A 10,885-nucleotide genomic window follows, 5' to 3' on the forward strand; every position below is an offset into this window, starting at 1 on the left:
TCACTTCATCTGATTGTGCTTAGGGCAAGCATCTGCAAATTTCATGAAGACTGAACATTCATGAAATAAAATCATGTTTTGGAGGCAAAAAAGGTCAGGTATTTTCAGATCTGCTCTAATCACTCTACTTTAACATAGCTTTGTTTTATTTTCCTATATTATTCTACTTTATACCATCTTCCACATGTTTTGAGCCTCATTTTATGTATTAAATGTGCCATATTATATGCATCTGAAACTATTACTTTAATAATATTATTATTACTATTATGCAACTGTTTAACACTTGTGTGTTTGAAGCATTTGTTTCCATGTACATGTTGGTTTCAAATATTTATTGAGATTTGCTCAATGAATTTGTTTACAATTGTAGAATCAAATGTAATTTCTTTCGTTACTTGGAAAACAATTTGTTGTAAAGCAAAGTAAAGGAACAAACTCAATCCATCATTTGAATACATGTAAATACATTATCATAATACATAATCAGTCTTGTTACTTTGTGCGGTTAAAAAAAATTCTGTTTTTCTTCTCTTTCAAACATCATACAGGACCCAACATATCAACATACTGTATCTCTATAAACTGTTTATAGAGATATTATATTGTATACATTTAAAGGATCATAGGGCAGGATTTGTGAGAAAATACCCATGCGTTTTACGTTTTTTAAATAAAAGCCTAATGGGTGAGGAAGCGTTCAAAACCAAAAAGAACGAGCCCACCCGCGTGGATCCAAATTACTGTTACTGCCAGCAAACGACCCGGCACAACTGAAAGCCCTGTTAAAAGCCCCACCCCCCCCCCCCCCCGCCACTCTCTCTCTCTCCCTTCACACACACACACACATCAGCAGGCAGGTCACTAACTTACACACCCTCTAAAAGCCGACGTTAACGTTATCAGGCAGGTGGACAAACATCCTCTTTTGCCCGGACACGTCCACTTTTCACGTCCTGACCGGCGTGTCCGCGACGCGTCCATTTTTTTTTTTTTTTTAATGAAATCATGAATATGTCCGGTGTTTATTGGTTTTCATGGGACTGCGGACCCTGACGGATGCGGTCCGACACCGGGACCCGGCACGTTAATTCTCATTACCGGCATGTAGGAGCCCATATAGAAGATCCATGCATAGGAGCTCAGAGGAACAGACAAGCAGACCCCTGCTGCAGCACAGTTAAGAGGCAGGTGTGTGTGTGTGTGTGTCTGTGAGAGAGAGAGAGAGAGAGAACCTACAGTAAAATACCCCCCCCCCCCACCCCCCCACCCCCACTTGAGAGCAGATGGGAAAGACGAAAGACTGTAAAGAGTAAAGTAAACAGTGAAGAGTATGTGCGCGCTCCCTTGCCGGTGGCTTCGCTGGTTGCTGTAGTTACGCGCAGCGTCCGTCGCGTCACTGGCCGTTCTCATTTATCCTGCCCTATGATCCTTTAAAACTAAGAAATTTAGTTTCCTGTTATATTACAAGTAAGTGTTTCCCTTTGGTGCCACGGTTCGATCCCGAGAGGGTGGAATTTCTTTTGGAAATGTTTGAGAAAATAGCGATACACCGAACATGGCCTAAGGAAGAGTGGGTGACCCTCATTCAGGGCTCCCTGACAGGAAAAGCTCAGGAAGCTTATGTTGCTTTAGACCTCGCTCAGATTAGCAGCTACGATGTAGTCCGACAGGCAGTGCTTAAAGCCTACGAGCTAGTTCCTGAAGCGTACAGGCAGGGATTTAGGTCTGAGAGAGTACGTCCAGGACAGACTTACATAGACTTTGTCCGTCAACAGGAGGCAGCTTTCGACAAATGGTTGAGAGCAAGTGAAGTGTACACTTACAAGGAGTTGCGAGAGCTGATGGTTTTGGAACAGTTCAAGCAGAGTTTGCCAAAAGCTATACAGACCTACCTGAATGATCTTGATACCAAAACTGTGTGTAAGGCTGCTGAGGCTGCTGACAACTATGTCCTCATTCATAAGGACTCGTGGCATGATAAACCAAGTTGTCAGATTAAGAGGACGGGGGAGCTTGAACGGCGTCCTGGTGATAAAACTGGCGCTGGTTGGCGCCCCTTTGCGAACCCTCAGACTAGTGGGCGTCCACTTAAGCCCTCTCCGTTCCAGGGAGAGATCATCTGCCATTATTGTCGCAAGCCTGGTCACATTAAGTCACGTTGTCCATCCTTCCAGAGAAAAGACGGCTGGAGAAGGGAGGCCGGACGTTCAGTGCCCTGTAATCTTATGAGCCTGGATCCAGCCCACCGGCCCGTGGAAGCAGCTGAATTAGAGATGTTTGATGGTTTCCTGTCTAGTGGGAGGGTCGCAATTGAAGAAGGGGGTACTGAGGCATCAGTTACTGTTCTCCGAGACACGGCTTCAGGTCAGTCCGTCATGGTAGCAGGTACCATTGACCTGCCTGAAACCTCTGCCTTGGGAACATTTGTGCCTATTAAAGGTTTTGGGGGTGCGTATAGTGCTGTTCCACTCTATCGAGTGTTTGTGCGCACCAACATCTTCATTGGTTATGCTAAAGTGGCAGTGGCTCCTGAACTTCCAGTGAGGGGGGTGACCTTCTTACTGGGAAATGATTTGGCTCACAAACAGGTGGTGGTGACTCCCCTGTTGTCTCCAACCCCCTGTGATGTGGCGGAGACCAAGGTGTTAGAGGAACAATATCCAGAGGCTTTCGCAGTTTGTGCAGTCACCCGGTCTCAAGCACAAGCACTCATGGAGTCCACTGCTGGTAACACTGCAATAGTTGCAGGACCTATTGTGAAGGCAAAGAGGGTAAGTGACCTGCCCCCAGTTGACCTTGCGGACACTGCCTTTGCTAAGTGGTGTGGGGTGAGTGAGTTACCAGTTTTGAACCGAGACACACTGATTACAGCTCAGAAACAGGATCCCACTCTCAGCCCCCTTAGACAGGCGGCTTGTACTGCTGAAGAGAGTGAAAACATGGCAGAGGGTTTTTACTTTAAAGGGGAGGTGCTTATGAGGAAGTGGAGACCTCCGGCTCGTCCTGCTACTGATGAGTGGAGTGTGCATCATCAGATAGTGTTGCCCCAGGGCTATCGTGAAGACGTCTTGCGTCTAGCACATGAGACCCCATTAGCTGGTCACCTAGGCATTAGGAAAACCCAGGCTAAGATTATGAGACACTTCTATTGGCCCAAGCTTCATCGGGATGTTGTAGTTTTTTGTCGGTCCTGTCATTCCTGTCAGATGGTTGGAAAACCTAACCAGAAGGTCCCTGTTGCTCCTCTGACCCCTGTACCTGTAGTGGGAGAGCCCTTTTCAAAGGTTGTCATAGACTGTGTTGGCCCCTTGCCCAAAACTAAGAAGGGTAACGAGTTTCTGTTGACCATCATGGATGTGACAACCCGCTGCAGAGGCTGTCCCTCTTAGAAATATCAAGGCTAGAACCATCATAGAGGCTTTAGTGGGTTTCTTTTCATGCTTTGGGTTACCGAAACAAGTGCAGCATGACCAGGGAATCAACTTTGTGTCCGGTGTTTTCCAAGAGGTCATGAGCGAGCTTGGTATTTCTCAGGTTGTCTCGTCTGCTTATCATCCCCAGTCTCAAGGAGTGCTTGAACGGGCTCATCAGACATTGAAAACCATGATCAAAACATACAGTACTCAGTTCCCCGGAGATTGGGATGTTGCGCTCCCTTTTCTGCTTTTTGCTTTGAGAGATTCCGTGAGTGAAGCCACTGGTTTTACTCCTTTTGAGTTGGTGTTCGGTCATGAGGTTAGGGGTCCACTGAAGTTATTAAAGGAACAGCTGCTTCAACCTGAGCCTGAGACAACTGTGCTCCAGTATGTGTCTGAGTTTAAGGACCGCTTGTGGGCTGTGTGTCAGGTGGCAAAGGAAAATCTCCTGAAAGCCCAGAACCATATGAAAGCTCAGTTTGACCGGAAGGCTGTTGATCGCCATTTTGAGGTTGGGGACCGAGTCCTTGCTCTAGTGCCACAGCGAATGTCGGGTCTGAGTGCATCATTTTGTGGTCCCTATGCTGTTCAGAAAAAGGTTGGAGACAAACATTACGTGATTTGCACCCCTGAGGGTAGGCGTAAAACCAGGTTATGCCACATTAATCTGTTAAAGCTGTACCAGGCTCACTGAAGTGGGCCAGCTGTATCCTGTGTGGCTATGGGGAGAGTGATAGAGGAGGATGTCAGTGGAGGTGACACTGTTGGGTTCCGGTTGGGGAACTCTGAGGCTTTGAGATCTCTTGATGCCCAGCTGGGGCACCTACCGTCAGAGTGGCAGTCTGACTTTAAAGCTCTGATAGCCGAGTTTTCATCTCTTTTCCAGGATGTCCCAGGTCGTACAACCTTAACTGTTCACGATGTAGATGTAGGCAATTCTGAGCCAATAAAACAACATCCATATAGGCTGGCTCCGTCCAAGTTGGAAAATCTGAGGGAAGAGTTGGCCTACATGCTGCAGATTAGGGCAATGGAACATGGGCAGAATGAGTGGAGCTATCCAGTACAGGGTTTCCCGCAGCGCTTTCCTGTTAAGGCGGCCGCCTTAACAACAAAGAGCTGCCGCCTAAACTAACGTCTTAAAAAAAATAAAAATGTAGTGATATTCGCCGCCGCCGCCCCTGCCGTCGGACGATCGCCTTCATTCATCTCCGCATCCTCTCACACACATACAGAGAAGCGCGCATGCATAACAGCAGCGCAGCGCGTGGTGAAAGTGAAACTTAATACGGCGCCCCCCATCCCGGAAGATCGATCGATCCGCTCGCACCCCCCCCCCCCCCCCCCCCAACCCCCCACCCGCCGACAGGACAGACACCACCTTAACTAACAAATTTTCTGGGGGAAACACTGCAGTAGTGCTAGTTCCCAAGCCAGATGACACTGTGAGACCATGTATTGATTATCGGAAAGTGAATCAGGTGACAAAAGCTGATGCTTTCCCAATTCCCCGACTGGAAGATTGTATAGACCGGATAGGTAGGGCTGAAGTTGTGTCCAAACTGGACTTATTGGAAGTGCTCTTGCAGGTGGACACTGCTGGTCTGGACAGGCCGGTTGCATACTACTCGAAAAAGCTTAATAAGCATCAGAAGGCTTATTCCACGATCGAAAAGGAGGCTCTGGGTCTTGTTTTGGCCATCAAGCATTTTGAAGTCTATGTATCTTATTCAGACCGGGAGGTCATTGTGTATAATCGCGTGAAATTGTGATCATAATCCGCTGACGTTTCTAGCCAAGTTCAAAACATCAAACCCGAGAGTGTTTCGGTGGGCGCTAGTGCTGCAGCCTTACAGCCTGGTGGTGCAGCATGTGGCAGGGAAGAATAATGTTTTGGCTGACGCACTGTCTCGTATGCCAGTGGGGGAGCCCACCTGAAGGCCTATTAGTCAGTTCCTGGTTTGGTCAGCATTTTCAGGGTTTCCTTCTCAAGGTAGAAGATGTGTTTGTAGCCTGATATCTTCGCAGAGCTTGCAAATGGGGTACTGTAGTTAGTCTGCCGTGCAAAAATGTTTGTGTACTTAATTATGTATTTGTGAATGGTGGTGTGGAGATTTTATGGAAAAGGGGAAAATTTGAAAAAACAAAAATATTACTAATCATAGTGTGGGTGTTACTTTTCTTTTTTTTCCCTCTCTTTATGGTGGGAGGGATGTTATGAGTCAGTCTGGTGGGATGTACGATAGAGTGGTTGCTAGGGACTCACTGACATACAAGTGAGAAGGGGGCGTGGTGTTGGGGGATTCTCAGGATTGGTGGCAGCTGCTCCCGGGGGGAAAGTTGGGATTTTGGGCTGGAAGGAGGAAGAAGGCAGAGGCCCACGAGGGAGACGCCACAGGGAAAAGGTGACTCAACGACACCGAGAAGACTGAAGCGACATCCACCGTTGGGTTTCCCAGGGCGCATGCTCATGCAGCGACCGGCAGCAGGTGTAGGCTCCGCGTGTCTGTTTTAATGTATGCTGTGTTTTAGTCTGTTTTATTTATTGTTTTTAAACCAGCATCACGGTTGGCCGTTTTAAAGTGCAGTGCCCCACAGTTTGGGTCACTTAAAGTCTGCAGTGGCGCTGATCTCACCATGGATTTCGCCCTGTTACAATTTGTTTGGCTGGCGTTCTACCTGGCCTGGAGGCCCGGCTGCTGCTTAATTACTCCCAGTCTCCCCGACCGGATCCAGGTCGGATCTGATCGGACCCAGTACACCAGGGAGGTTCTACTCAAGTGGAACATTGTCGGCGCTCCGAGTCCGGCGAACTTTAATTCTCCCACTTTTGACGGGATCCGCTCACACGGATTACGAGGATTGGTTCCCTCATCCACCGGCGGAAAACACCGGGGTCCAAGGACAAGGAAGAGAGGGAGGAGAGGTGGGATTCGCCTCAAAATGAGGGGTATGTCTCTATCTCATATACCTTTACCCTCCATCGTTCTCTCAAACGTCCAGTCATTACGGAATAAAACTGAGGAGCTGCAGCCGCAGGCCCGATACAGACATGAATTCAGGGACGCCTGTATTCTGGCTCTGACTGAGATGTGGCTGTCTCACAAAGATTTGGACAATGATGTGACAATTGATGGATTTGGGATACCAATCCGGCTGGACAGTGATGCTGCGGTCACAGGCAAATCATCCGGTGGGGGATTATGCCTTTTTCTTAATGAGCGCTACTGTGATGCAAAATCTGTCACCATCAGAGAGCGGCTCTGCACAGCTGATCTGGAACTGCTTTCGATCTCACTGCGCCCTCGTTACTTGCCCAGGGAATTTCCTCAGGTATTCGTCACGCTTGTTTACATTCATCCGAAGGCGAATGAAGGGAACGCATGTGAACTTATTAATCAGGTAACGCAGAAGCTTCAAATGATCTCCCCTGAAGCTCCTAACTTTATTCTGGGCGACATGAACCATTGTACTTTGTCCAAAACACTAAGAGACTTCCACCAGTATGTAACATGCCCCACAAGACGAGATAAGACAATTGATCTCTGTTATGGAAATATTAAAGGGGCATATAAATCCATCTCCCTCCCGCCCCTCGGTCTGTCAGATCATAATTGCGTGCATTTAATTCCTGCATATCGCTCTGTCTTGAAGAGGGGCAAGGTGCAGCACATCCGAGTTAAGGATTGGTCAGAGGAAGCCTGCTTAACTCTTCAGGGATGTATCGAAAGCTCCGACTGGGACATGTTCACAGAGTCTTGCTCTGATATTAATGAACTGACTGATGTGATTAGCAGCTGGGTTGTCTATTGTAAAGATCATGTAATTCCTGATAAGATTGTGAAAATCTATCCGAACAATAAGCCCTGGGTGTCCAAGTCCCTTAAAATGCTACTACACCAAAAGAACAGAGCATTTAGGGAGGGGAATTCAGAGGTACTTCGCAGCCTCCAGAAAGAAATCAAACGGGAGGTCAGGGCTGGCAAAATGAGGTACAAGGCTAAGATTGAGGCTCAGCTCAAAATGAACAACCTGGGCTCTGCCTGGGACAGCATGAAGACCATTGTAGGTCTCAAAGATGATAAGCCTAAGTGTATAGAGTTAAACGGCTACTCTTCAGATCTGCAGTTGGCCCAGGAATTAAATAAATTTTATGTAAGGTTTGACACACAGGTATTTTATGATAAACATGCTGAGCTTAGAAAAAGTCTCATTACTGCACCTTCTTTTTCTCCCTCCTTTGATGAGGACAGTGTGGTTAAGTGTTTTAAAAGCTGTAAACCAAGGAAGAGTCCAGGCCCAGACAGAATCTGCAGCCGTCTGCTTACGGTTTGCGCAGAACAATTAGGCCCTATTTTCTATTATATTTTTCAGCAGTCTGTCGCCCAGCAGGGGCGCATGGCGTCTGTCCGACTTCCCATTTGTCCGACTTCCCATTTGTCCGACTTCCCATTTCTCCGACCATACATTTCTTAATTTTTGAGTCCATTAGTCCGACTCTCTATTTCTCCGACGACCCAACACTTCGACTTCTCATTTCTCCGACCATACATTTCTATATTTTTACGTCCATTAATGCGACCTCCCATTTCCCCGACTTAAGTATGCCCGGTGTTACGACTCCCAGTAATTACGACAGTGTATTAGACCGACAAATCGGGCCCAGAAGCAGGACTTTGATATCAACTTAATCTCCTGTATTTTGACGGCGCCACAGTGTAGCCTAGTCTAGGCGCGTGGGTCCTGCTCTTGTTCCTTTTATGTGTATATGTATGTGCACAGTGCGATACAGTCAGCGCCACTGTCACTGTGCCTCTGCAACAATGAGTATTTCTGTCACACGGTGCTAGAGGATTGATTAAAACAAACAATAAGATTGTAATATGGGCTGGGCTGCACCTATAGTGCAGGCGGAGGGGCGGGCAGAGACTCTCTCTCTCTCGGGCAGTGACACGCTGTCATTGATTCATATTTCAGCACTGAGACAGCGGACAGCGCGCGATTGGTCGTACCGTAGGCTACACCTTAAAATAAATGTCTCCAGAACCCCCCCCCCCCCCCCCCACACACACACACACACACACACACACACACACACACACACACACACACACACACACACACACACACACACACACACACACACACACACACACACACACACAAACAGCGCAGATGCTGTGACCCCCGAACTGACTAAGCCCTGATCTTCATGGCCCATGAACGTTGGTAGAAGGAAAAAATAGAAAGAAAGGAGTTATCTGAGTGGTTAATTGTCATATCCACTAGGACCATGTTTTTTCTTCTTTTTAAATAGGATCTGTGAATATAATTTCCTCATTTATTGATGCAGTCATTTGGGCACTAAATGATCAGTAAAACAAGATGCCTCGAGTCCATATTTATGTTTCTTCAGTAGGCTACCTGGCTGATATCAGACTTGCCCACATCTGTGTTATTACAGTAACACTGGTGCACGTTGTGCGCAAATGATGCGCTGAGATCCGGGAGCTGTCCATGGTCTATAGCATAAATATTTATCAGTTGCGTCTGCACACGAGACACGTGTGTGTCATGTCAACGGGCTCTACAAACATATCATATGCCACGTAATGGGACTTATGGCTCATTTTTAATCAATAATAGCCTATACTGCACAACTGAAAATATTGTGGCAACTCCACAGTAATGTTCTTGTTATGATTAAGTTGTGTGATTTCTGACTGACTGTGAATGTGTAGGGTACGGGCAGGTAGGGTGGTTGGATGAGAAACTGAGGGGCCAGAGTGAGGAAGACAGCTGCGTCTGTGTGTAGGTGAGTGAGGGAGGAGGAGCAGAGGAGGGAAGGGAGAGCAGTCATAAGTTAGGGTTATGTTGTTGTAGACAGTAACGTCGGGTTGGACGCTACAGTATCAATAAAAACATGAGTTTAACATAAGCCTCAGACGTAAAATAGCCGCGGAGCGAGCCAGCTTCCTTTCGGCCCCGTTAACCGATTGTCGCCAGATGCGCCAGAGCGCGCACCTCTGTGCCAGGCTCGCGCTCTGGGCGATTTGTGTTTTTCATCTTAACAGAGCGCGCCAGAAATTAATACACACATTCACATGATACACATACCCACAGACACACAGCTGAGGGGCCGAGGCGCAGCACGGAGAAATGCGCATCTGGTGCCGCCCCCCCCGTGTGTGTGTGTGTGTGTGTGTGTGTGTGTGTGTGTGTGTGTGTGTGTGTGTGTGTGTGTGTGTGTGTGTGTGTGTGTGTGTGTGTGTGTGTGTGTGTGTGTGTGTGTGTGGCATGCACTTCAACCAAGGGGTAAAAGAGTGACATGGGAGAGCAGAGCAGCAAAAACATTTACCACTGCTCCAATGAATGACACAAACAGTAACGCCGGTGTCGGAATTCTGGATGGTCGAATTTAGCCCTGGTCGGAATACAGAGATTATTTTGGTCGGAGCAATGGGCAGTCGGACCAATGGGCCTATAAAAGTCGGATTAATGGGTAGTCGGAGAGGTGGGCCGTCGGATTTTGGGGCCGTCGGACTGACGTATGCTCCCCATTCAGCAGAAGGTGCCACTGTTGTGGAAACAGTCCATGGTAGTGCCTGTGGCCAAAGGTACTCACCCCAAGGTTTTAAATGACTTCAGACCCGTGGCCTTAACTTCTTTAATTATGAAATCTTTTGAATTACTGATCAAAAAGGAGCTCTTAGCTAGGACAGAGCACCTTCTAGACCCTCTTCAGTTTGCCTATAGGGCCAAGAGGGGTGCTCAGGATGCTTCACTCACCTTGTTGAACCATGTACTGAAACATCTAGAAAACAATAAGACCCACGCCAGGCTACTGTTTGTCGATTTTTCCTCGGCCTTCAACACGATTCAGCCACATGTGTTGGTAGAGAAACTGATTGACAATTTTGGTGTAGATCTGGGCCTTGTGGGATGGGTGCTTGATTTTCTTACGGGTAGATCCCAGAAAGTGAGGGTGAACGCAGCTCTGTCAGAGGAGCTGATTACATCCACCGGCTCTCCTCAGGGCTGCGTTCTTTCCCCTCTCTTGTATATTTTATACACTGATGATTGTCGCAGCCACCATGTAAATAGACACATCATCAAATTTGCAGATGATTCAGTGATTGTGAGTCTTCTTGAAGACACAGAGGTCAGTCATGGTCCTATTGTAAATGATTTTGTTTCCTGGTGTAAAGATGCTTTCCTTGAACTAAATGTCAGGTATGGCAACCTTGGTACAAAGCAGAAAAATGCCCTGCAGGGCATCGTGAAGGCTGCTGGTAAAATTGTGGGGGTTCGGTTTGTCGATTTGAATTGTCTGTTTAATACTCAAGTACAGAGGAAAGCCAGGAGTATCTGTCTGGATAGTAGCCATCCTCTTAGCCCTGAGTATGTCTGGCTTCCATCTGGTGTGCGTTTATGTGCCCCGAAGGTGAAGAAGAACAGGTACAAAC

This window comes from Trachurus japonicus, chromosome 1 (assembly GCF_045865225.1).
Source record: "Trachurus japonicus isolate A0001 chromosome 1, Traja_1.0".
NCBI classification, from domain to species: domain Eukaryota; kingdom Metazoa; phylum Chordata; class Actinopteri; order Carangiformes; family Carangidae; genus Trachurus; species Trachurus japonicus.